The 25,508-nt window shown below is 35.2% G+C and overlaps 1 protein-coding gene across 1 annotated transcript in view; it reads right to left on the bottom strand.

Annotated features, from left to right (window-relative positions):
• LOC121730387 overlaps positions 1 to 25,508 on the bottom strand; it is an 83,721-nt gene that overhangs the window by 42,517 nt on the left and 15,696 nt on the right. The window lies entirely within an intron of this gene.

Raw genomic sequence — 25,508 nt, 5'->3', positions numbered from 1 at the left:
AACATAAGAAATAACTTCGTTCCATTTGGGTGTCCCTTGACACCTCTCAAGTTTTTTATTTATTTTTTAGGAACGCGGATTTGATAGCCCGGTAGAAGTGTCGATCGTTGAACTTGTAGGCAATAAGTGTAAAAATTATTTTAGTTATAACTTAAACGACTGCACTACAGAAATTTCATGATTACTTAACCTTAATTTAATGAAGAGTTATACAAAGTATCTATGTCAAAATCTTAATTAAATTAATTTTAAATAATCACAGATGAGTGCGGCGTTAGCTATCATTAAAAAGCTCGATTAACTCAATTTGTACCTGAAAAACCGTTTTATGACATTAATAATACTTAATATCTATGGACGATTCACACCACGTCAGTTCGGCCCCGTGCTTAAAACTTTACGATTTTACACAACTATTGAGAAATGAGAATATTATGATCATCATTATTGTTATGTTAAGCAGTTATTTTCACCTATTCACACGTTCAATTTCTACTAAACTATTGGGCTAGTTTTTGTCTGCGACCACCTATAGACACAACTTAGCATTCAAAATGAATCGCATTTTCACGTACTGTCTGCGCGTGCGCCTCTAATCAAATTAGGTATTAAATATTTAAATGCACCATCTGTTTCTATGCTATAAGTAGGTTAATCTATGGTTTAGTCGTACTCATTTGAATGCAAAGGTCTATCTATAGTTTTTAGGCGACGCGTCGAGAATTGGCATAAAGGTGTCAACCTCGTCAACCAAAGACATTGCATAGGTATATAGCTACCGCTGTTTATAAGCCTTGTACTTCAGACTTAATGATTATAAAAATAATTATTATTACATAATACATATTTTGTTATGATTTATGAAGTTCACAGCGGTTTCACGCCTTGCAAAGTAAAATTTCCAAAATAAGGCACATGTAAAATGATCCCAAGACGGGCTGGGTTGAAAAAGTGTAATGAAAAGTTTTCTTTTATCCTCTCGATCGTTGTTCGCACTTTAGTAGTTATATACTACCCAAAAACATTAATAAATTGACAGTAAGTTTCCTAATAAGTTAACACCTCCATCGTGAGTACCTATGGCAGACACAATAGATTTTCAATTGTTATGCGGCAGCCGGCTGCCACTTGGGGATTGATGGGTTAAGTGAACCCAGCTATTAGACGATTATAAAAATACATTAGCTTTAAATCATAAACCATCTACTTATTGAAAAAAAGCGAGTATATACACTTATTCAAACGTCCATCTTCAGCTGAAATCACACTACATGAAGCCAATAAGCTGGTCGATTCGCGCCACAGATCTGTCTAATATCGTATCGGAATTCGTGCCGGTTGACCCCTGTTAACCCAGATTACGTCTCGTCCTCGTCTTGATTGTTGTGACACAAACTCTAATGTATTACGTGTTAACTCTCGCAATCACGGCTACAATAATGGATGCAGACGATTCGTTTCCATTTGTAACTTTTTTGAGGTGTTTTGACGGGTGCAATTGTGGAATTGTCAGGCCGGTGGGGTCCGCATTTTCTTTACGTTATTTTTATGATTGTGTCATTTAGATCAAAAAAATTTTGCAGAGTGCGGCAAGGAACATAATGTGCGCATAGCTTTGATGACAGTACTTCCGGAATAAGACACAAATAATAAATAATATTTGAAACAATTCTGTACAAGAGCTTAATAAGTATCATAGGTTAAGAATTTAGATTTGAAAAATGAAATTTAGAATTGAAATAAAATATAATCAAAAGTTTCATCTCCTATGGACTAAACGTGGAATGATTCATGCTTATCTATTTCCTATTATATCCTTTACAACAACTAAGCTTTCTGCATGTTGAATAATGTAGTTTATTCAGCGTGTTCATTACTTTAAACATGTCTAGTGTCTACCATAACTTATTACCACTTAGATTAGGAACATAGTGTATAAGTTAATTATTATTTATAATCATAACTCCGTCCGTTAAACTTTAATTAGTAAACATAAATTTATTTTAACAACAATTCAAAAACTTCTTCAAAACTAAAATCCAATAAGCCACTAATAATATTATAATTATTTGTTCGTCTGTCGATAACCCAGATAGAGAGCAAATATTTGGGAACATCGTGAGAAATTGAATAACCTATATTATATCCTAATTGATAATAATGTATTATTCAACACATCGGCATATATACAAGCGACCGCACTTAGAGGCAATTTAATGATTAATCATAAAATTTTATTGAATGAAGAGTTTTATAAAAAATTTGTGGAGTTTGTCAAAATATTTACAGTTGCACCAGAGGCGTTGTTATAGTTAAGGTTAAGGTTATCGTCAAATATGGCGTCCATTATTGACTTTAACTAGGGATTGACAGCTGATCATTTGACATTTTGCTATAGTTAAAGTAAGTTTATGCAAGTTGCAACCCACCCTACATATGTCTTTGAGAGCACGGCCAAAGCTTCATCAAATCTGCGACTAATTTTATTGAATACTAATTTTAAAGAAATCCCGCACTGCAGATAATTCACCTTGAACACAATTTATTTTCTTAAACGGGGATCAACAAAACAGCAACTGACGTCATAGATAATTTTAGTTTATCCAAATTATTTTATCACGCGATAGCTACAGATAAACAATTACATATCTTATGCAATCACGGCATCTTCCTAGGTAAATAGCGCACAACTACTGTCAGTTACAGTAATCCGCGAATGTCAGTATTAATACATATTGTTATCTCTATTTGCACGTATAGATATAAGATAATGTCACAATTGCTTCAAAATAAATGAGGTAGATCATGTGGAAAAGTTTAAGCTTGTCATCGTGATTGAAAAGACATAAACTAGCATTTGCCTACTGCACAATCCTTCTGCATTGCAAATTGCAATTTCAACATCATGATAGAATGTATCATCAGACAAATTGATTCATATGAGATGAGATCTACTTTATTTGATGGGTTTATACTTTATATTAATGTGTGTAAAAACAGTGATCTATCGGCTGCACTAAAACAACATACTTCATCAACATTATGTAGGTACGCATATAAATATTTTTTTCTGATTGGCTGACTGTCGATATTCAGATTAATAATAAAACTACACAAAATTTTAATTTGCAGTTTTAAGGATTTTAGCACAAAATAACAATGGTTTTTACTATGAAACAAAATTAGAAACTGCATAATCATTTGGAAAAAAATAATTTAACCAAAACAAACGAGTTTTTCAACCCAGTTTGCATATAACAAGTATAGATGGCGCTACGTAACTCGTTAGTTTATCTATCAGATTTTATTATTTCTTGTGAGGCATTTGATGTGTGCCTAAGTTAGATGAAACCCGTGACAGCTGGAGTATTAACAGATAAGACACATCCAGCCTTATCTAAGTCAAATAACCAGTAAATTAATAGTGAGATAGTACTGAGACGAAACTGTAATACCACGACAAATACCGCGTGTTTGTCTGTCACACTTACAGCCTCCGTTTAGTACCAATATGTGTTGAAAAATATCCATTTGTAGGAACATAATATAACTTTTTTGGGATAGCGGTTAACATAGCGACTTGGCGCGTACTCAACCGTGCCTCCTGGTTTATTTCTAAATTCTAATCCAGCAAAATGTGACAGAGAATCGATTAAATCTCTACAATTTTCTGTAAAACCGTGCCTGTCTAGTCAGACCTATTCATTCGAGCTGAAGCATGAATGTTTTTAAAATCTTAGAGCTTGAAAGCCTTAACGTAAGCAGTGATGTAAATCCTAAAAGTCACCACGTGCTTTGGTGGATGATTGTTGTTGATGATGATGATGATGATAGTGCATCGGTATCAAGCATGACTTCATCGGCCAATGTACGAGTGGCGATCTCCTATTGGCCACATAACAAATATTTTATGAGAGTCCTATCAATTTGAAGTGTATTTTTGTAGTACGAATTCGCGGATGACTTACCCGGGTGTTATAAAGTTTAATATTAAAGTTTAACTCTATGGGTGCTACACAATTTTTTAGATTAATTTTCGAACAATTCTAGAACAATATATTTATTTAATTACTAATAAATAACTAAAATAGTACTCACAAACAGTAGAACCTAATGGGACACAAAAATCTTGTTTTTGTTTCTCTTTAAGACAATGATACATATAAAGTGGAGATATGCGTAAACAAGATGAATCAATAGACAATAAGTTTTGATACAACAATTATTATTTATTATTGTTTTCCTCATTTGAAGCGAAAGCACAACGATATCTTCTTATCATAACATTACAAAATAGTAAATATCTATTTTATTTATTTTTATTTAATCATTTATTGTGCACAAGAAATATTCACAAAATAACAATTTACACACAGTAAGACGACACAATAGGATCTGCTTATTTCTAATAGAAATCTCTTCCAGCAGCCCTACGGAGAGAGATTGGATTAGGATAGCAGATATGACGTGCACAAACATGAATTTAATATTGCATCAAAATAAAATAATAGGATAATGACAAAATTAATAAATTACAAGTACATATATATCGAGATCTACAACAACAACATACTACAACAAACAATAAAATTAAAATATATAATTATAAAATAAGTAATGTAGCTATAATAAATAAATACTATATGTATATATTATTATATATTATATATGGTATTTAAATGGATAGAGATTCGAGGTAGTGCTCTTTCAAGCGTCTTTTAAAAATAGCAATGGTGGGACTATCACGAATGGTGTGAGGGAGTGAGTTCCACAATCTGACAGCATGAACAGTAAACGAGTAGGAGTAAAAGTTGGAGCGATGGGAGGGAAGGGAGAGATTAGACCGGACATTGGACCTACAGGGGAGATCAGGAGATCGGGAAAAATTGAATCTATCAAGGAGGTATGGAGGAGATAGAGGATTATACAGGATATTGTAAAGTAGGCAGAGGATGTGGGAGTTGCGGCGGAGACGGATGGGAAGCCACTTGAGTTTTGTCTCATCTATTTTAAATTTCATTAAATGTTTTTAAGGTTTTGTATTAAAATACTTCTAGACTGCTTATAATTTGTATTTAATTAAAAATAAATGTAACATTTGGCATGTATAAATAAAATAAACTAACTTTAAAAATTAAATGTACAAATAAAGGCTCTTAACCAATGTCAAGAAGAAGACATTGGTCTTCAATAAAAGAGGTCTTCACTTGCATCAAATGGGGTAGTTCTGATTTTTTTATATGTTGTATGTAATGAGGTGATTATGACAAATATAATTTCTCCGGAATACCACGTTCTCACAGAAAACCGGCGTGAAACAGCGCTTGCGCTGTGTTTCGCCGAGTGAGTGAGTTTACCGGAGGCCCAATCCCCTACCCTATTCCTTTCCCAGCCCATCCTTACCCTCCCCTATTACCCTATTCCCTCTTAAAAGGCCGGCAACGCACCTGCAGCTCTTCTGATGCTGCGAGTGTCCATGGGCGACGGAAGTTGCTTTCCATCAGGTGACCCGTTTGCTCGTTTGCCCCCTTATTTCATAAAAAAAAAAATTAGCAGCGAGTGAATTTTGTAAGACAGCAGCAGCAGCGCCTAATATATAATATTATCCGTAAGTTACATAAGGAATTACGTATTTAAACTCCGGGAGGTTACTAGTAAAAACACTTATTTGTTTACGAAATCAAATCATTTGCTTATCGTCTTGAGATAATTGGGTTTAAGAAGTGTCGAGTGGAATTTTTCGATGTTTTACGTGAAATTATAGGCGAGATAAGAACAAATCAGTTTATTGGTGATACACACAGATCCATACTTTGGAGAGCAAAATATTTCAGTTTGGAAAGCAATTAACGTATGAAACATATCGTGTTTTGTAGGATTACAGAAGTGATAAAATCGTGAGCGAAAATAAGAATTTCATTCCAAGTACCTACATAGCATTACTACTTTACTGTACTAGAGAAGTGTTTTCTAAAGAACAAAAAAATATTTTAAAAATTAGGTAAAGGTCGAGTATTATCAGGTAGGCGATCTATCATCTTGTCAATGAAATATTGAAGTTCATATGTAAAATGAACTTCAATATTTCATTGTTTCTTTAGAAGAACATAGAAAATATAAAATAAAGTAATGAGTAATGATCCATTTAACAATTTTAATCATTTATCATCGAATTCCTTAAAAAACGAAGATTGTAAAAACAGTAAGTTAAGCATTTATTTAGTACTTACTTACATAAATTAAAATTACTGTTGTTAATACTTAATCATATCTACATACTTAAATTGACAAAAGTTTATCAAAGTTCTCTGATCCGTCTGTCCATGTGTTATCGACAAATAGAATATGGATTTGTGTTGTTATTACAGAACTCTGGTTCGGTTTACATCAGTTAGTTATCTTTAGCCAGTCATTGATGCCATGGGCATGACCCGATGTTTTTTACCATCAAATTAAAAAGTAGATTATAACCGGCTAGATAAAATACACGTGTTAAATATTGTTATTTAAGAAGGGTTTGAATTTTCACAATATTATGCATTAGGTTTTTCTTTTAAAAAAATTGCAAGATAACAAAAGTAACCGCGATCAAAACTTTATCTTTTTTTTTTATGAAATAAGGGGCAAACGAACAAACTTGTCACCTGATGGAATGCAACTTCCGTCGCCCATGGACACTCGCAGCATCAAAAGAGCTGCAGGTGCGTTGCCGGCCTTTTAAGAGGGAATAGGGTAATAGGGTAGGGATGGGAAGGGAATAGGGGAGGGTAGGAAAGGGTTTAGGGTAGGGGATTGGGTCTCCGGTAAACTCACTCACTCTGTTTTCTGTGAGAACGTGGTATTTCTCCGGTCGAGCCGGTCCATTCGTGCCGAAGCATGGCTATCCCACGTTAAATCCCATCTGGTCGTCGCTCTATAAAGGTCATACACAGCTAAACTTTGAGCTTTTCTTAAATGAGGAAAGTCTGGCTGTCACTGGCTCTTGGGCCGTTGGATATGATATATTCCCTTAAAATTATTAATTACTAATAACATACTATAAGTTTATTACATACTATAAGTTTTCCAATCTTAGCACTAATAAATTAAATATATCGTGAATAATTATATTTTATAAATCATAATTGATCACATAATAATATGCAATATAACATGCTAGAAGTGTTCTTATATCGTCATAAGTAAGATTAACTTGTCCTCTCTTAAAATTAATAAGTATACAAAAAAAAAAACGGCAAGGTGCGAGTTGAACAAGCGTACGTAATTAGTAATTAAGGAGCAAAAATAGGCGAAAATTATGTTTTTGTATGGGAGACCAACTTAAAATTTTATTTTATTTGGTTTGTATTATTAATTATTAAAGTACACAATATATAATTGAGGATTATGAGAAAAATTCACGTGCCTACCTGTTGCCATTATTAATGGCGATCAAAAAAGGCTAAAAAATCATGTTTGTTGTATGCAAGCTTAAATATTAATTTTATTTTGTTTTTAGTATATTTTGCTGTTATAGCGGCAACAGATATACCGTCTGTCTGTCTGTCCGGCTATCTTCAGGCTATATCGCCGCTATAGCTAGGATTTCTGAAATTTTCACAATCTGTGACGGACAGTCAACGATGTCTAAGTAATCCTTTGGGTACGGTACCCTAAAAATTAAAGTTAATCACTAACCCGTAGCAACAAATCGCTCGGGTTACTGAGATAATGGTTATTAAATTATACACTGTTTTCGTTCGTGATAAGATCAAACTAAATAATATTATGAGGAAAAACTCGTAATCTTGAAGAATTGGCCTAGAAGAAGCTATGTTTCTATGATAGACCAACAAAGATGAGTTTATTTTTAATTTAAGTACATTTTCAAGTTTTGTAATTTAAATTAACAGAATAGTTTTATGATAATGTATTGTATCTGCCGAGATGATAATTTGCACCCTATGTTGCCAATACAGATACTTTTCAGTTTCTTTCTGACTTTACAGAAACGTTTAAGTTTTTTATAGAGTCAAATATTTTTCCTTAGCGCCATTGTAAGCATTTCTACAGAAAACTCCATCTATAAAAGTTTAAAGTTTGAGCCTTATATTAAGCTTCATAGAAACAAATGCCTTAAAAAAATATAATTTAAGTCCACTCAAACCAAAAAGTAAATAATAAGACTGGAACCACTAAAAATAAAATATTTTAAAGTCCACTCAAGCCAAAAATTAAATAATAATACTAGGACCGCTAAGACCAAAAAATAAGCCCAAGATATGGATGTTTGTCAAGGTCTCGAAGGTGTTTACACTGGGTCCCGCGGTAGCCGGGATCAGAGTTAACCCTTTCACGCATATGGGACACATTTGTCCCCACAAAATTTTTACGATTTTCTGCAGTACTGGCCAATTAAAACCTTATGTAGACATATTTTTTTATAATTAATTATATATATTTTAGTTTACGCGCTGGCAATAATGAAAAAAAAGACTATCTGTCAAAAATATCACAGGCGCGAAAAGTGAAACATTTTTCCCCAAGAAATAATTATTGATTACAATTTTATTTATGATAAGTGACTTTTTACGATAATTCTATTCATAATATCGTATTTATTGGTAAGTAAAGTTATCGTCTTATTGAATATATGTGTTTTTTTTGGGTAAAATAATGCATATTATGTACAAATACACAAAGGGACGCGGGTGTCCCTATATGCGTCATAGGTAACTTTTTGATTCAATTTATAAAAGTGTTTGCATGGCTATATTTAGTATTTTATCATTCTCATTTTATTGTTTATTATTACAGATGATGTATTATAAAGGATTCAAAGTATTTGAGCTTCAAGAAGATGTTGTTTTTCAAATCCTAACGGCTGACAACAGCGACGACGAGGATAGTTTGCTCAGAGTAGACAGAACTAAGGTACCTTGACTTCAAACAAACTGGCGAATAAACGCGAGTTGGGCGTGACTGTCACTTTCAACATGTTTCATAATGCTTAGTAACGCATTAGTACTGAGGGCGACGTATACGGTATAAATTTCGAGATCTCTTCTGAGTTCTGAGTCGGCCTACTCATTAGTTCTGTCTACTCTGGTTTGCTTCTCGACGAAGAAGACCAAAGTTTTTTAGCCCAAGATATGGAGGCAGGAATATCGACTGCTGAAATAGAGCCGAGCACAACGCCTCTAGAAGATAATATTATTTCTAGTCAATAATCCAGTACGCCGAAAGTAGCTCCTTCTTTCAAATGGCGCAAAAACTCATATTCGCCACGCTGTTTTTCGGAGATGACAGCTGATTATAGCTTCGGAGAAGTCCAAAATATATAATATTTGATCTGAATAGTAACATAGAAATTACACAGGTGAAACTTTTCAATACAGTTTCAGATTTTGATAAAATGATTGATGATAATATTATTATTCCTGAATCCACGCTTTACGCACAGCAAAATGGCCGGGAACTGTTTTCTTACCTTTCATTAAATTTTATATTTCACATTATAGTAAGAAAAAAAATTAAATAAATCTTAGTTTTTTTCGCAATCTGAGTTTCATTTCGGAATAAAAGTGCTGTAGTATTTTTTGCGATATATTGAAAAATGTACTACCTTCGCGCATACAGGGACACCCGTGTCCCATTCAAAAAAATATAAATATACATATAATTGTTATGTAATATATTACATTTATGTTCAATTAGACCAAAACATATAAATATAAACAAACAAAATCATATTTACTCTCTTGGACTTATTATAAACGTGTAAGGGTTAATCCAGGAATGCGGAGACTGTCGGTTTAGGGATTTGAGGGATTCATCACATATGAATCCAGTTAAATAAAAATCGTAAAGCAAATAGGTAACGTACACTGGAATTAGAAGAGGGTATATGAACATAAACTTCAACGGATTTAAAAAAAAAGTTTTTTGTGTGGATTTTATCTTTTTGCCGTTTTGCTGAATGCTGACAAAAAGATAAAATCTCGTAATATGTTTTGAATATAATATATTTCAGTAGATTTAATAAAACTTGAGTGATGTCAAGGCAGTCAAGGGACACCCGAATGGAACGAAGTTATTTCTTATGTTCAAAAAAACCTGTATACATAAACACTTAAGAAAAATTAAAAAAACGCCATCTAGTTGACACACAGAAATACTATCAACGCCCTCTGCCCCTACCATGCAGGTACTAATAAAAAAGTGTCGAGGTCAAATATCATTCTGACCAGCCCCCTTTACGCCGAACGCGCGACAAGGAACTTCGTTCCAAAAATGAAATGATATTGAGATATCAACCTCAAAATAGTAATAAGCCATTGAATATTGATAGGATGCAAGAGTAAGTTTCGAGAACAGCGTCGGTAGTCAGTCACATACATGCAAACATCTCAAAACTACTGTTACTTCACGAGAAAACACACGGGACCCTTTCAACGTGGAGTAACGTCGCGTACAACACTGTTACAACTTACAAATACAAATAGTTTATTGACAATAAATAAGTTTACAAGCATTTTTACAAGTAACGGTTCCCCAAACTAGGCGAGGCCTGTCCTATGGGGGAATTTAAAAGGGTACAAGGTGTAAGAATTGCGGCTAACAACGACAGAAACAAAATAAACAATTTTCATAAAGAAAACAAATAAAACAAAAAAAATCCTTATTCTTAACAAAATATATACTTAGATATGACTAAAAATATGTATGTGTGTATGGTGGGCGTCTGCCCACTACTGTCTAGTAGGCAGGCAATTAATTATTAGGCTTTAGGACAGGGAAATTATCTGAATTAAAAAAAAAGATTTTGTTATAGGTAGATGATGAAATGCTTTTGATCTTTAAACTACGCAACAAAAGATGTTTACAAATATTTTAGAGACCATGTTAATTTTTACGCAAAAACTTTACGGTTAACATAGATTAAATTTAAATAGGCATTAAGAATAATTAAGATGTGAAGTTAAAGCTACTTTTCAGACTTCGGTATTCTGTAACCAAAAAGTTTAGTGCAGCCACTTTAGCGAATGTAAAAATGACCTATATAATATTTTGCACGGGAGAATATTTTGAAATCTGATTATAAAGCTTGCACCAAAGTGTTAAAATTATGTGAATTATCCAATCCTCGATTTACTATGTTTAGGTACAAAAATTTAGACCACTAACGTTAAATATTTTGTAAGTAGGCCTTAAAGTTTTTCTCACGTGGAGCACTTCTGTTCGCGTCTGTACTAGGCGCCTAGGCTTTCCTTATTTATTCCAAGGGCATACTCGAGCGTCCGCCGAAGTACTGAGCTGAATACTATAGGTGGCACTGGGACAAAACCGCCCACCTACCCACTGGTATACGATTGCAGACTTTATTCCATCGCAATAAAGTTCATAATAACTTTATGTACACCTGTAATAAATTAACACTGATTGTCTGTAATGGATTTTTTTCGCTTTGATTATAGGGCTTTGATGACGAAGGTAGTAATTAAGTTTTAATATGATTAAGTAGGTATATAAAATAACTTATTATTGTTTGTAAGGATTAAGGACTTCAAACAACCTGAATCACATGATTAATCCAGTTTCATAAGATAACGCACACGATGTACAATTATTATTTTTACCAAATAAAGTTATTTCTTTCTTTCAAGTTATTTTTATAGTGCCGAAGTGTGTGCGCAATACCCATAGTAACTGTTTCTTTGCTCTCGTAGACACTGTCTCGTACGATGGATGACCAACAACCTGGCGAGAGATCAGGCGCAACGTTCGGGGCCGACTTTTTACATGCCTATCCGACGCATGGATCAGATCAGCCTGCTTTGTCTTAACTTGGAAACTACATTGTATAGTAAATAGCCATGATGTTACGGATAATAAACACAACCGCAAGAAACTATTTCAACCACTGGTTTTCTCACAGAGGATCCAGCATGTGTTTTTATGTTTCCAGGTATACGTGCATTGCGGTACGCCATATTAGGCAAATTGGCCGGCCTTATTGGGACGATTTGCATACGAACCCTTTGAGATCCCTATAACAAGCTGATTGAATAAATTAAAAATCACTCATTCATTCAATTTTAGCTAAAAAAGCGCATATTATATTCAATTATAGCAAGTTCTTATAGCCAAAGACTTCTATTTTTTTGCTTATAGCTGACAGTATTACTTACTAGAATTAAAATATTAAAGGGGTGTTTATTTTACTAATAAGTAAGTAATATTTATCTAATTAAATTAACCTGCCTGCCAAGTTCAAATTAGAAGTATTATGGATCAGGCTTTGATGAAGATGATTACGATCGATGAAGTGCATCTGAATTCGGAACTTGGCATTGAATTAGATTTCAACTCTTTTTAGGCCAAAAATTAGCCGATAGGAACTTGGCCCCATTTTAACAGGTATGTTTTTGGTGCGACCCTTGGTGGGAGGAACCTTTCCTTCTTCGGAATACCGGCGCTCTAATAAGGGGTATGTCACACTGTTATCTTAGCAGACAGACAATAGACAACATTTATAATATTAGTATGGACATGAATTATTTGAGTTTAATGAACTCTTAACACAATATTGATTGTAGTTTTAGTTGTTCGATAAGCTATCAAAATGAATACTTACCCAATATTAAAGTAAATTCGCCTATTAATCTAATTCTCACAGACAACTAATAAATATTTACTTAATTTATTATCTGTTTCATTCATATGAACATGTCAATGAACCATCTTTGTTAAATTAGGGTATATGTGTACTGTCAGAGCCCAGAGGTACTATAAATATGCATTATGCAGACGCCACCGGCCACACAGAAATAATAAAATATCATATTACTAGATAAGTGTAATATATATAAATAAAACAATAAGTAATTACTCTTATGTACTAATAGTAATCCACTTCACCCACTTACGTATTGACATGACATGACATGACATGACACAATATAAGCTAATTGGAATAATTGGTATAGATTCCCAATTAAGCAAAAATAATATTCCCAAGGCTGGAGCACAACTATTAGCATACAGAAGAAACAATTGGTTTTGTGTCAATTAGCACGCGCCCGCGAGCGGCCATTAGGATCACTATGGGATCACTATCGCTGCTAGCTGGATAAACAGCCAAATTGGGCTAAACGTGCTAACTTCATTTGTTCGGCTTTCGCTAACGTGGGCTTACGCATTTGGATGCTACATCCTAATGATGCGGGATTTTTGGTTATTAACTGAAAGCCGTTGACGTAAAATCCATAGCATTGAAAATGCGAAAATATGTCTGTGTGTTCATTGCGTATTAACGATAAAACTGTTGTATCAATTTTGATGAAATTTTGATTAGTGATATTTTTGCACCCGGTAATGAACATACGTTAAATTACGGAAAATATACATAATACAGTTTGTGTGCAAAAAAACTAATCGCGGTGCAAATGTCGTAATAATATTATGGTTCAGAGAGTTTAAGGTTCTACGTTACAGCTTACATTATAATATTATGTGATAATAATTACTATCGATTAAACTTAATATCGTTTATATTTATAACCAAATTACGTTTTTCCTCTGAGAGGTGTCAAGGGACACTTGAATGGAACGAAGTTATTTCTTATGTTCAAAAAACCTGGGGGGTGAGCCAAAATTTTTTCGTTTTCGCTTCTTTATAGAATCGCCGATGAAAATGTATGGAATTGACATAAGCGTTCGTTAATATGACGTTGACGTTAAACTCATCTTATGTCAATTCCATACATTTTGATCCGCGATTCTATAACGAAGCTTAAACGAAAAAGTTTCGGCTAAATTGCCTGTATACATATACACTCAAAAATGATTAAAAAAAAAACGCCATCTTTTGACGCCCAGGAATACTAACACCACGTCACTGTTTCTTCTCAAAAGCGCCATTTAGTTGACGCACAGGAATACTATCAACGCCCTCTGCCCCCACCATGCAGGTACTAATAAAAGAGTGTCGAGGTCAAAATATATCGTTCCGTCTAGCCCCCTTTACGCCGAACGCGCGATAAGGAACTTCGTTCCAAAACTCAAAACATTTATGGGAAAGACCGTTTTTCCACATTTTCCAGAAAACGCTCAATATGTACTACAAGTCAATGTTTAATTGTTACTTTATTTACGTAAAAAGATTGTCCAATTCCAAATTAATCTGCGATAATCGTTAATCCGTATATCGAACAACAGACGGACACCGACGCGATAACACAAAATCTGTGCAATCGTAATCCAGCCGAGTCGATAAAAACGTGGCTAATTATGACATTATCGACGGCCGGATAATCTGACGTGACTTATCGACGTCGATACTGCGATTGCGACTCACTAGATACGACAGCAACGGTGTATGACAGATGCAGCGAAAGAAAAAAAAAAGAGTTTTATAAGTAAGTATACCGTAACAATTATAAGTATACACTATACAGTAATAATATTTGTATGTTAGCCCTTAAGGTATTTATTACATGAATAGGTATGTATGTTAGTCTGTAAGGTATTTCTAATTTGGGCCTAGATGCCTGAAATAAATGGTAAAATAAAAAAAAACAAAAGAGGAGACTTTTGAGAGGCTGTTAGATTTTTTTATAAAGTGAATACTTATTTCTTTAGTTGTTTTTTTTATGTTTTTGGGATGTTTAATTGTTTCAAAGTGTGCTACTGTTACAACTTACAATTAAGTACTTATTATAATTAAAATATTTAATTTTACTAACAAATACCTAAAAAAAAATTACGTACTTATTTGTTTATATTATTTTCATTATTTTTATTGTAAATTATTTTAGCATTATTTCGCGGAATATTGGTAAAAATAATAACATACTAAATTTTAATCTATGGATTTCCGCAAAGTAACGCCTGATTCTATTAATTATCAAATACGTAGATAAAATTCTGTAAATTCTCTTAAATAAATAAGAATAAAATAAAATTAATCATTGTGATGCCAGTTACGAATATTCTGAATTCGTTTTTTAAGAAAATGTTCAAAGGGGAAATATAATGCTGTTGAAGCGCAAATAAACTGCACGTTGTTCGCTATCGTGTTCCTACTACAATAACAATTAATACTAAAAATAAATAATAATCTAGATTAAATTATAGGCTAATCAGGTATCCTTGACTGCTGCCTACTTGTAAAAGATAACACTTACTATCATTTATATTCGCTACTTCAGATAGGTCCACTCGAATAGACTCGTTCGTAATCGGGAAGATTTCGCCTGATTATCTCTAACTAGCACTCGAGTGGACGATTAGTGGAATAACCCATTTCAAACGTAGGAATAGATAATAATTATGAGCAATATTATTTTAAATATTCATGGAATAATGAATAATAATATTATTATAGCCGAAAATATTGGAAGCCCCTGCATTATGCATACGAACTAAATACATTTTCTTGACGCGGTCAAAATCGCTGCCAGTTGCCAGTGTTGCCACCCACTTTTATCGTCCAAATATGGCGTTCAATCGAACTCGCTTATTATAATAAATTAGACTTTAATAGCGTGTCTATTAGAGGAACCGAGCAAACAAAAAAACTATCAATGGGACCGCGAAAGGCCGCAAAGGACATTAGATATTGTTAACAAAACTTCCTTCTCGATTAATATGCATCGAGTCGTAATGTCGTCTACGTGCGCCTGCGCCGCGTCTTTTAGCATGCGCGACGCGTCCATGCAAAATTTTAGGCGGGATGCGACCATGTCGGCCAGTAAAAGTAGACATACTTTCCACCGACGCCTCTCCCTGTCCCCCTCCGCCGCATCGTGCCAGAGAGAGACGCGTATATCGATATCAAAAATGACTTTTACGATTCCCATGCGAGCGGGGAATGCGCGCAATTTTAATATAAGTACCCGGCGGAATCAAAGTGCTCGGTGTGGGCTTACCGAAAATCCCGAATCCGATTATACAAATTATATTTAATAAGGCGACATTCTTACGTAATCATTATGTAGCCGAAACGGTCACAATTAAAAATAACTGCTATAGAAAATGTCAAGTTAATTTGCAACGAGGCACGAAGATAAAAATTCTTTTCCTCTGGATGGGCATTGTAATGGCGGGGACGTTTCCCATGGCGGCACAGAGTGATATTCAAATGGATTCACGCGCGCCCGTGTCCGAATTTTGCGATGCTTTGATGCGCCGGCGCCGATTCCGGCAAATCCGTCGCGTCGGAAGTGCCCCCGCCGGTATCAGCCGGGGTTCGACGACCCGATCGGACCCCGATAAACGTTATTGGGCAGATTAAGGCACCGCTCAACCCCGTCACCTAGTTCATTCAATTAGTAAACAGAACGCTAGTTTGTTCCATTTTCGAATGAGCTGTCATTTTTTTTTCTTCTAGCGTTAGAACCGTCTAGTCTTGGATACAGACATGAATTTGGCCTAGCTAAGTAGTGCGTCAAATCGCAATTTAAATAAAGAATACATTTAGAACGGTCTGCTTTCAGTACAAAGTATATTTTATGGCGATCATTAGGGATGTGCACGCTATAAAGTGATTGTCGATTGCAAATAATCGACATTAATATTCGCGTCACTAATCCGTAGTCCGTACGTATTCGGTCGCACAATGCACTTATTATTCGACAGTTCTGGTTCTAAGTAAAGTGTTATGACGTGTTCGTCTGCCCTTCGAATGACAGAATTTTCACAGAAGTAGCGTGGAACTATTTTTTCGACTTAATATTTTGCTAAGTTCATCTACGAATATAGATAAAATAGTGTGGCTTGACAGTCTAACCGCCATACTCAGAGACATTTAATTATGATTAACCTTCAATTTCATGTAGAGTTTGACAGGTAACGGGGTTTATTGTCAAAATCTTCATTTAATTACAGTTAACTAATTAGTAATTAATGTTCGTGTCTGGGTGCGGCAGTTAACATTTGAGGAATATCGGCAGAAGTACAAAAACAAACAACTTTTACGTTGACAAAAAATAATAACTAACACAAAAATTAAGAATCTCGTTTGGAACATACTCTAAATGTATCCTCAAATTACTGCAATTAACAGTTTATGTGAAGCGTTTACCTGCGTTTTATGACGGACAAAAAGTATTGTTTATCCCTTACGTCAAAGTCCATACAAACAGGATTAACGTACCTGCTAGATTTATGGGTCAGGGATATGTCAATACAGAAGTCCGAAATTCCCGGAAAGAAATGAAACGATTTTGTTCTCCGTAATTGTATTATGGAATTTTCGAACGTTAATACTGTTGTCGCTTTATTTCATGTATTCCGACTTTAGTCACAACTTTTGTCTATCCGGATTGGTGACAGTATTTTGTGTCACTTTTGTAATGTAGTCGCATTTGTGTCATTTATGGATGGGAAGCGAGGGCCATGCGGGTTACTGGTTGGTAATTAGTGTCACCTGCAACCCTCGGGGAGTCACTCGTGCGTTGCCATGGCGGTTGTCACCTGGGTTTGGCTGACATAACTCGTTGATAATCTAATGCCATTAAAAGTGTATGACTGTTGAGTCATACAGACTAGCCTCAAGCCAAGCTGATCCAAAATGAAGTAAGAAAACAATAGATTTGAAATCAACATCACTGTGTCGCAAAGCTTAAGCCAAATCGGGCAAATCCCACGCAATTTTGTTTTTAACTTCGGTTATAATTATAACGGATGGCCAAAATGACCATGCAAGGTCCCCAAAGATTTCGTTCGGAAAGGAGAAAGATAGGTAACGAATTTAACGACAGTTTGAAGCCCAATTTTACAAAGTTGCAAATACGACTTTATTCAATTCTATACATACAGGTTGTAAGTTGTAACAAAACTAAGTGATAACACTTCAGAGTGTATATGTGTTCACTGTAGAGTCGAGTTCACTGTGAAAGTAGCAGCGCTGAAAGACCATAATATTTTTTGTGATTTGTATGGGCAAGCGCTCCAGCATCACGAGTTTTCCCATACAAAAGTGAAAAAACGGGACACCCTAAAGTATTATCACTTAATTTTGTGACAGCCTGTATAAGCTAACTAAAAAAATTAGCACAGTCTGTATTACAGGTATAATCCTGACGGCTGACTTTGAGACAGTGACCTATGTATAGGTCTATGTTATTCTAGAGTTACGCTGGACCCCTTGACATTAATTGTGTGACATCAGCAGTAGTGGCCGCTATATTTAGAATCTCGGCTGATTAATCAACTAGGAGTAGGATTAGATTTAATTGATACGGTAGTTCTTAGTCTCAAGGCCTTAGCTTTTATGATATCAGAAAAAGTAACATGTCGCTTGGTAAAAAATTTCGTCTCGAGTATAACTGACTATTCGCCAAACAAAAACTCGACCATTACATTTTTTTGTTTCTTTTTTTTCTACCTGTTCTCTAACTTTGCAATTTTAATGCTGCTTCATTCCCCTTTCGATGTAGCCCATTTCTTATCCAACTACAAATTGGTATTCTAATGAAATGTCAAACAAAAGTTATACCTCGGAGTTCGGACCTTTACCTAACTTTTGTTTAGCGTACCTATTTAAGAATATTTAGATGTTACAAAACAAACTGGTTCTTTTAAGGAACAAAGCAGCATTAGGGAGATCGCAGACGGCACACTTTTTGTGTGATCGAGTCTGCGGCGCACATACAGTCTGCATGGCGCGGCCATCTCCCGTAACGTTGCATCAATATTCTATAGTATAGAATCGCAGTAATCATCGAACAATAATATATTGAACCCTACACAAGTAAAAGTACCAAAGGGCGTATCGCAGTGCAGCGGAAGCGATAGCGGCGGCGGTAACAGTGGTCACAGATTCGGTTATCGCTGGGAACCGCTGGACGCGGTTACGATAAACTGACATTGAATTAAATATTTAAATTGCCTAGCCTAGCTGAAGACTCGGGCATGATGTATATTTAGCAAAAAGTCTTTACGGCCTCTTCAAGTTGGACCGGGCTCCAGAAATGATGATAATAGACAAATATGACTGCCACATCATTCCAAGCTGTCTATGCCATGCTCAATCGACAGCGATCAAAGGCGATCTTGGACATATTTGTCCAGGATTGCCCAAGTATGCTCTCTGCTCGTTCATAATTGGCAATCGGCAATATTGCCCTGGATCATTATATTGTGCTAACATGGAGAGGGCCTAAGCCCCTAACTATACCAAAAAGGTAAAGTACGAAAGCACTACCAAACAAAGTGGGGTCATTAACTTAACTAAGCTTTTGCTTCGACATGCACTATTTATAAGCTTCGAATAGGTTATAGCTGGACCTGATTTCATAAGAACATTGGGCCTTATCCGAAGCTTTAAATAACCCCAAACAGACAAACAAATAGATAAGTAAGCTACAGAAGCTGCAAGTTCAACGGAGTACATAATCGTGGTAATCACTGAGGGCACATGTCAGCGACCCATTTATCTCATCCGCCATCCCTCTTACAATCACAACAACGAATGAGTAAGTGCATGCATCGATACTGAATAAAATCCTGTGTGAACGAACTCTAATCGCCGCATCCAGGGCCGATAGATCGTGAATCATCTAACGTCGAAATGACATAATAATATGTAAACAGTAAACAAGATTTGTAGTGTCTGGGAGAAAGTACTAGCAAATTTTCGCGTTATGATGCAATTTTCAACATGGCTTCAAACCGAGTGATAGCCACAGGCTATCACAAATTTGATGCCACGTTTGAATTCACAGGTCAGGTGACAGGTGTTACCCGCATGCGGGTAACAACATGCTCCTGGCCGCACGCGTGCCAAATTTTTAGGGTTAAAAAAACATTCTTCAAAATTAGCGATTTAAAAATGGAATCACGAATGCATTATTTTGCCGGGAGGCGTGAATTGCCAAATGGTTGACCTTTACGAGGGCGACTACAGGGTGTAACAAAACTTTGTCATAATACTTTACAGTGTGTATCGGTTCCCTATACTTTTGGATGTGTATGGGTTTCCTTTATAGAGTTCGTTCGCTGTAAAAGTGGCAGCACTGAAAGATTAACTGTTTTTTTCACCTTTGTTTGGAAAAATTCATAACGCGGGCCTCCGCGTTATGAATTTTTCCAAGCAGATTTTTTTTGGGATTTGTATGGGGCAAGCGCCTGCTTGCCCCATACAAATCCCAAAAAAAATCTGCTCTTTCAGCACTGCTACTTTTACAGTGAACTCTTTATAAACACAGTCATACACACCCTAAACTCTAAAGTATTATCACTTACTTTTGTTACACCTTGTAGTCCCGATGGGCCGCAGGTTGAGTATAGCTGGTCTGGCTAGTCTAGGATGTGTTTTATTTAGGCAGCGGTATCGGCCGCAGCGCGACGTGTGTATCCGTCTGTGTCGCCGCCTCAACACCACACAGGGACTTCACGTTCACATTGAATAAATTGTCGCTTACGTTAATCTGAATATTCGTACTTATAGTATATTATGATTATAGTATATTATACTAATCCATACTAATATTATACATGCGAAAGTCTGTCTGTCTGTTACCTCTTCACGCCCAAACCACTGAACCGATTTTGCTGAAATTTGGTATGGAGATACCTTGAGTCGTGGGAAAGGACATGGTATACTTTTTATCCCGGAAAAATATACAGTTCCCGCACTATAAACGAATTTTGGAGCGACGGAACTCCGTTGATGAACTTCATAGATGACGCCCGCGACTGCGGGCGTCATCTATGAAGCAACTAGAATGGAATAAATTAATTGTCGCTAACGTTAATCTGAATATCCATACTAATATAAATTAAAAAGTCTTTTAGTTTGTCTATCTGTCCGTGTCGCCGTCCCAACACCGCACAGGGAGGGACTTCACGTTCATATTGAATAAATGAATTGTAGCTTACGTTAATCTGAATACCTCATTTCATTTAAACTTAATATACTAATATTAAGTTCAAATGAAAATATCCCTCTGACTATCTTGTCAGAGAGATCATCTAGTTTGTCTGTCTGTCTATAACTTCCTTACACTTAAATCGCAGAACTGATTTTGGTGAAAGACATGGAGATAATTTATGTCCCGGGAAAAGAGGTTGAATAGCTGCTTTAGCGTTGAATTTTTAACTTCTATGAAGACAAAAATGAATAGGTACCTGTGTTACAAAAAAAACTGGGAGTGACTGAAACAAAATAATTATGAATTGTTGATGAGGATACTCCAACATAAACAAAAATCAAATTGGCAAATTTTATTAATGTCATCAACAAGTAACAACAGTATACACAGTACACTATACAGGGTGTAACAAAACTAAGAGATATAATACTTTAAGGTGTGTATGTGTTCCTTGTAAAGAGTTCACTGTGAAAGTAGCAGTACTGAAAGACTATTTTTTTCACTTTTGTATGGGCAAGCTCCCCCAGCGTCATGTTTTCCCATACAAAAGTGAAAAAATGGTTTTTCAGCGCTGCTACTTTCACATTGAACTCTCTACAAGGAATACGTACATACCCTAAAGTATTATCACTTAGTTTTGTTACACCCTGTATAAAAGCCATAAAGCATTTTCCAATCTCCTTAAAACTTTATTAACCCTTCCGAACTTTTAAGTACACGGAAAGTTTATTTGAGACTTCTAATAATAATTCTAAGACGCGCTATAGCAGCTACTTATTCTAATTTATAGCGCGTAATCCGTCCCGCGCACACACTGGTAATTCGCGACCGTTCACACTTATTTTACCTTTGAATTTCTAGGAAATTAAACCTTATGTGGGTGACATAAAGGTCCTGTGGTCTCGGTATGTTAGGGTGCGTATGTAATGATAGTGGGTTTCCGTTCGACACACCTGAGCGCGCGTAACCGCCAGCTACCCCTCACCCTCATGGATGTACATAGAGCTGATACGACACTTCTTAGCCTATTTACGTCTGGGTTTAAGTTAAATAATATATTCATTCCTCTTATGGTTGATGGTTCGTGAAAGTCCTGACTCCTGATACAAGATTAAAAATATCATGGATCTGGTAACCTTTACTTTTTTTTTGTAAAAGATCTATAAATGAGCTTTCCGACAAAACATTTTAAAATATTATAAATAGTTTCATTTATTATTTTAGAAATTAATATCAAATTTTAAAAGCAGTAATGATGATATTTTATGAGACTGCGATAAAACGATAAAATTGTAAATTAATCTGAATGTTGAGTTAATACCTATTAATCGTAATTGGTTAAAGTTTAAACAATATAAAAACCCAAATCATTCTTATAAAATCGGTAATTCCAGCTATTTATATTCATCAATAATGTTTAATTTGATTATTTAATCATTGTACAAAATAAACTTAGATTTGCTAGTATATTAACTACTATATAATAATCTACAAACTTGAAAAAAAAACAAGTAAATAGACAAACAAAGCGATTACAATAAAGCCCTAAGTATAAAAAGCTAATTAATTCGAGACTAAGCGGTTTTTATGTCGTAGCAGCCCTACAGATGTCCCGAAGTGACATGTTTAACGAATTAAGCACAAAGACTGGAAGAATTAAAAGGAAAAAGTTGGAGTAATCCTAATTTGCCGGGTAAGATTAAACTCGCGATATGGTTCAAGAACCCTTTACTTTGGGGCCCTAAGCCGCTTTAAAAAGCTCCACAAACAAGGGACTTTAACGGACTAAGAACAATCGAATTCTAACGACGATATCGATCGACAATTCTTAAGAATCGATTATAATCGCTAAATTAATAGTGCGACAGCCCTATTCAGTAAAATTGATTTTAGTGATGTGAACCGAATTTCGATAATTCTATATAATGGACGTCCGCTAATCCCCATTCAACTACGCAACATAATCATACGTGGGAAGCTTTAACTATGCACTAATTATCCATACTAATATTAAATTGCCAAAATATGTAATATGTTTGTCTGCCTTTTCACGTCGTTACCTGTTCACGTCCAAACCCCTAAACGATTTTGCTGGAATTTGGTATGAAGATACATTGAGTCCCAGAAAAGGGGATACATATTTTCATCCCAGAAAAATGTATCTTCCCGTGCGATAACGAATTTTGGCGTAACGGAGTTACGGACATCTAGTTTGTAATTAAAAAAACGTCCAATGACAATGAACTCAATTTTTCCGCCATGCAAATATATTTCCCTCTTAATTAGTAGAGGAATTTGCATAAACAAGCTAGTATCCCATAATGGGAGGATCATTATAATAATTGTGCGTTTTTTACGGGAAACTTACGCGGTGTAACGGGCGGTGGTCGATAGTGATCCACGTCCGCTATAGATCGATAACGTATGAGTTACAACACTAAATCGCTACTGTTTTCACAGGTTTTTCGAAGTGCATAGATCGTCGGCTGATACCTGTATTAATTACCAGCGCTGTTCACACTATACGTCCTGCAGGAAAAATTGGCTAATACAAATCCGGCTAACATAGCCGGATATTTATTTTTATGCCGGCCGACTATTTTCATAAAAGTGTGATATTATGTGGCTACAGTAGGTACTATTCTTGTGGCTTCTATCAAGATCTAGACGGGCTAAAATGTATGTATGCAAAGCTTCAAAAAGCTTTCCATAACTAAGCTGTGATATTAGTTTAGTTATAAAAAACTAGGCCTTTACATCTGTTATGGATGATTTATACAGTATTTTTCAGAGCGAAGTGACTACTCCTCAAATACTGTAGTGCCTGGGAAAAGATGTTTAAATGTCCGTATGGTTGCCCAAGCGCATACGGCATTCTCTCATCATAGTCGGCCTAGTCCAGAGGAAAGAACTAGTCAATACGTCTGGGACCAACTATGTGCGGGTTTCCTCACGATGTTTTCTTTCACCGTACGAGCGTCCGTATTATGTACTTAAGATCAGAAAATGTCTCATAGGTACACGCCTCCACCTGGGTTCGAACCTGCACCCTCTAAGAGTGCAAACCAAAGGTCTACCCATTAGGCCACGGACGCTCTAGTTTAGTTATAACAAGCTTTTTAAAGGCCAATTCATTCGAGTGAAAATTTTCCTGCAAGTTGGACTAATGTATTCGTTGCCGAAGCCTTGGATGCGTGCGAAAAAGATTTCTAACGCAATGTTTTGAACGCAATATTGTTTTTTTAACGCAATTAGCGTTTTTAATGCAAGATATTTTTGTTTATCGCACTCGCTAAATTATATCGTACACGCTCAGGCTAGTGTTGTTCTCTATCGATAAAAATCCCACGTCATAATGCCTGTAATTTGCAATAATCATAGTATTTGTGGTATCAGTAAACATGAGCAAGAACACGGTATAATGATCGTATATGAGATGTAAACAATGATGATATGTGTTCCAACATTAACAGGAAGAAAAGCTCATTAAATTAGCTCATTTGTCGAAATACATTTTATTGACGAGCTTATTATTTAATCATATTGTTACTTAAAGCACAGTATTACAATATATTCTAATAATGTGCTTTAATTAACAATAACTTAAAGATTTTGAAAGGCAATCCTTTCTTTAATCCTTATTTTTACAAAAGCCTTACATAATTATTAAATTGATATTTTAGGGTGACAAACAGCTGGGGCCCGATGATGATGGCGAATGCACTTATTAATAATGTATTAATGCGTGCATATAAAGCGAGGCCAAATTCGAACTTCCTTCGCAAAAATTATTTAATACGAAAGTTATATTCTGGACAAAGAGTGCGTGACAGAGGTACCGAGCAGTTTTTTGCACATGCCGCTTTCTTATAGATCTATATCAGAATATATTGTGAAGATAATGCGTAAATAGATTGCCGACTTAATATATGGAAAACAAGTGTAATTTTTTTTTAATTTAACGCAATAAATACGAAACATCGACACGACACGCACATCACTAATTTACATTTACGCTTTTGAGGTTCGAAAATAGCATTTAAAAATATTCTCATGGTGTGTTTTTATTATTCGTAGTGGTGTGTACTGTGTACAGTGTTATTATTATATTTATTTTATGGTTTATTCGCATTATCAATTATTTATCAATAGTGAGTCAATTAGAGATTTTGACAGCAAATTAGTATACTGTTTTATGTGCTTAGAAAAATACCGTAGTTGTCAGTCCATCATACGTTAAGCGTTCCCATTAGTTCATTGACAACATATGCAAATACTAACGTTCTATGTTTTACGCGCAAAAACCCCCTTAGGCATATAAAGTGTAGTTAGTGATGTACATGTATTTGCATATGTATAACAATGGATTACTTTATCCACATTAGCGCTTACTGCTACTTCAACGAGTAGGGTTGACAAAACATACAATTTAACGAAACGAATAGAAACGAAACTCACAACAATATTAATTGTACCAATACTACAGAAATTATCAGTTTTCACTGGGAGTTGGGACTTTCTTGTTTGACAGCCTCTTTATGTTGTCTCACGATGAACGAATACAAGAAATTGCGCATGTTCGTCTTTGATAGTCCATTATCGACGTCGATTGTGCACTTTATGGAAAGCTCGCGAGACTGTGCATGGCAT

This window comes from Aricia agestis, chromosome 9, assembly GCF_905147365.1.
Source record: "Aricia agestis chromosome 9, ilAriAges1.1, whole genome shotgun sequence".
Taxonomy (NCBI): Eukaryota; Metazoa; Arthropoda; class Insecta; order Lepidoptera; family Lycaenidae; genus Aricia; species Aricia agestis.
This window is presented reverse-complemented; position numbering and strand designations above follow the sequence as displayed.